Source organism: Octopus bimaculoides, chromosome 5 (genome assembly GCF_001194135.2).
Source record: "Octopus bimaculoides isolate UCB-OBI-ISO-001 chromosome 5, ASM119413v2, whole genome shotgun sequence".
Classification (NCBI taxonomy): domain Eukaryota; kingdom Metazoa; phylum Mollusca; class Cephalopoda; order Octopoda; family Octopodidae; genus Octopus; species Octopus bimaculoides.
The window spans coordinates 88,181,079-88,184,687 of NC_068985.1; positions in this window are offsets into that span (position 1 = coordinate 88,181,079).

Here is a 3,609-nt window from a genome sequence, read left to right on the forward strand (position 1 = left end):
TAGATTTTCACAATTGCTTTTGAAGTCATACGATCATAAAAGAACAGGCGTGGCTGTATGGGAAAAAGATTGCTTCTCAATCATATGATTCCGAGTTGAGTCCTAGTGAACCTTGGGCGAGTCTCTTCTAATATAATGCCGAGCCAACAATAACCTTCTCAGTGGATTAGGTGTACCGAAACTGAAGAAGTCGAACGTATATACAATGCAATCAGTTTCAGAAGAGGTGGGGTACATCAATTATATTGACCCCAGTGGTTGACTGATACTTATTTTATCGATTCGAACAGGATGAAAGGGAAAGGCCACTTCGATGTAATGTGAACTCAGAAACTAAGCGACAGAAGGAATTCTGCAAAGCACTTTTGACCGGCGTGCTAACGTCTCTGCCAGCTAAACACCTTCGCAGTTGTAATAATACTGGTTTTACATTTTGGTACAACTCCAGTAATTTCGGAGGAGGGAGCAAGTGGATCACATCAACCCCAGTACTATACTGGTACGTATTTTATCGATGAAAGACAAATTCGACCGCTACAGAATTTGAACTTATAACGTAAATACGAAGAAATGCCACTAAGCACACTTTCTCGTTGCGTTAATGATCCGGCAAAGCTGCAACTATTAATATTATTGGTATTATTGTGTGGCATGAAGTACATTAATAACAAACTACCAGAAGAGTAACCTTTACCTGATCAATTAAACTTGAATATTTGCAGCCAAATGTCATTCAAATCAAATGCAACCTTCTTTTAACATCAGAGATGAACGTTACAAGATGACCACCCGTGGTACATATTTGATATGTTTGTTTCAAGGACAGTTAATTTGGTTTTAAGCTATCCTCACCACACAAGAAGATAAATAAAACAGCGCTAAATGTGATGAGAAACAAAACACACTTAACAGTGCGTTTTCAAATTGGTGTGCTTTATGTCTCCCCAATCAGCGAACAATAACAACGATTAAACTTGTTTCTGATACTCTTCATACAGCCGTTTGATAAATAATGCTGTCATCGTCTCAAGGCTTCACAATTTGAATGTCAGTATGTTGGTATATAATTGATACTATATTATATTGTCTTGCGAACAATACATTCTGCAAAATTTATTGTCTTTCACTCTACGAATATCGGAATTCAAATAGCACACGATAAATATTGTCAATAGATTTACTTTTCTCTTTAGAGGAATATATGACGGAAGTTGTAGCGCGGTCAATATAATAAGATGGAAGGCTAAAATTGGGAATGCGACAACACAGCTGTGTTCGCTAAATTTAACGGCTTCAGTTGTTACAACGTGCATTTTGTTCCGTCAGAACAATATAAGTATATATACTCACACAGTCGACTATAGGCTCCACATCCAAAGCTTGGAATATTCCAAGTCAGGTGATTTATAAGCAATAGCACGCATAGGTTGGTGTTCACTACACCGATTTCAGCCGTGTTCTTTATCGATGAACAAAAGTGTTACATCGTGCATAAAAAGGAAACTGTCTTCAAATTAATTAAGAGTAGAATTGAACACTTAGCACTCAAAAGAATACAACATTCACAGAATAAAACATAGTGCTAATTGAACATCTCATTTAAGTTGAGCATCCCATCGAGGGTCAACCTACACTATGTTCTATTCCAGAAGCATAGCAATGAAGAAATTCACATTTGTAATTGGTGATTACACCATACAATATCGAAGATCGTTTCTATTGATCCAGAATATTTAGATACAAAAAAAAGTATAAAGTATCAGTCAATTTTATATATTCAAAATATATGCTAACACAACGTTATCAAGGCAACCGCAAATGCTATATAACCTATTAATTATAATTGCTTTTCATATTTAATAGATAACTAATTGAAACGACGTACAATTTCTATGTATCTAATTGCCGTGACATAGAATTCCTGAGAATATCTTTCATTCTTTCTTTATCTATTAGCGTCAACAAATGTTAAGTACTAAACTGGCTTTTCTTAGAATTTATGTTTTCTTAACTTTCTATTTGTATGCGTTTGTCTATTAGATATATTTTCTTAGTTCACTTTGAATTTAACCAATCTTGCATTGCCTTGACAACGTGGTTTTAGCATACATTTTCAGATATACTCTTAATTTAAATGGTGTTTCATACCATATTCTCTATGTGGTGTAATTACAAATTAACCATTGGCCTACCAGAGAAAAATGTATGTCACTAGTTACCAACTGGGTTCAATATTGTACTTTTAATCAAATTTTATTCAAACTACCACTATTTCTTAGCTACATTATATATGCTATCAGGTGAACGCAGCATTACTGTTTTTCACAAATTTTAATAAAAAAAAAAATACAGCTTACAGAATATATTCCAAATTTTAAAAATACAAAAATACAGCTCTTCATGGCAGTGAATGCAGACATTGGAATATTCTTGGAAAACATGAATATTACAACTCTTACATGTAGTACGAGTTTTCCTGTTTTTTGGGGGAGCCACAAATAAAAAACAAAAGAACTTCCTTTTTCTTTGGTTGAGGAATCTCAAGTGAGGTTGAAGATCGTCTTCTTTTATTGTTAGGCTGAGAATTGTTAGCGAAACTAGAAGTTTGTTTGTCATGTTCCTGTATAGCATTAACTCCAGCAAGTTCCTTTCCTACCTGAATTAGGCACCGTCTTCTTTTATCCTTGAAACTTTGCTACTGAAATTGTTTAGCAACAACGAAAGCATCCACTGCCCTTATATCAATCATGTTGTAAAATATAACCATAGGCCATCCTCGAGTCATTCTTTTGCAAGTGTATGTCCTTACCATCTTATCTAGGGTATCTACTCCTCCTTTTGGTTTGTTGTAACATGTAATAACCTTCGTTTCAGTAATTTTTGAATCAATTGGAGGCTGAGAGTGCAATCATAAGTGTGACTACATAATTTTTCTTCGGACAATAAGATAGGATCATAGAATCATTTTGAAATCTAAATATTGAGCTGTTGATTTCTCTTTCTTTTCCATTTGTGGAAGCACTTGGAAGATCAACTCTATTCTTTCTAATTATTCCAAGAAAAGTAGTTTTCTTGCTAAGCAGCTTTCGAGCCACTCTTAGACTGGTAAAGCAATTTTCAGAAGTTATACTGCGATTAGTACTTTCAAGTTCTTTTATTAGGTCGTCCACAGCTCTTGAACCTTGATTTGTTTCTTTCCCTTTAACTGGGTCTTTTCCAGTGTAGATTTGCATTTTCCAGGCATACGATGTTTCAGAAGTTTAAAGAATGGAATTTCTCCTTATTTTTGTTATCTTATTACTCCGAATTTCTTTAAAGTCTTCTAAGCGATATTTGGCTTTACTTGTTTTACAATTAAGAATGAACTTGGATGTGTATTCTCCTTGTATTTATTGGTATCTGTCTGATAGAGCAAAGTAACTTCGTTTAACATGTTTTATAGATATCTCACTGGATTTATCAAACGCTTTTACTTCTTATACATACATAAATGCATACACTAGAACGCGCACACACCCACACACGCATACACACACATAGATCCACACACACATACACTCACTGAAACACATATTCGATTTCACTTATTTTTTTAAATACAATGATTAT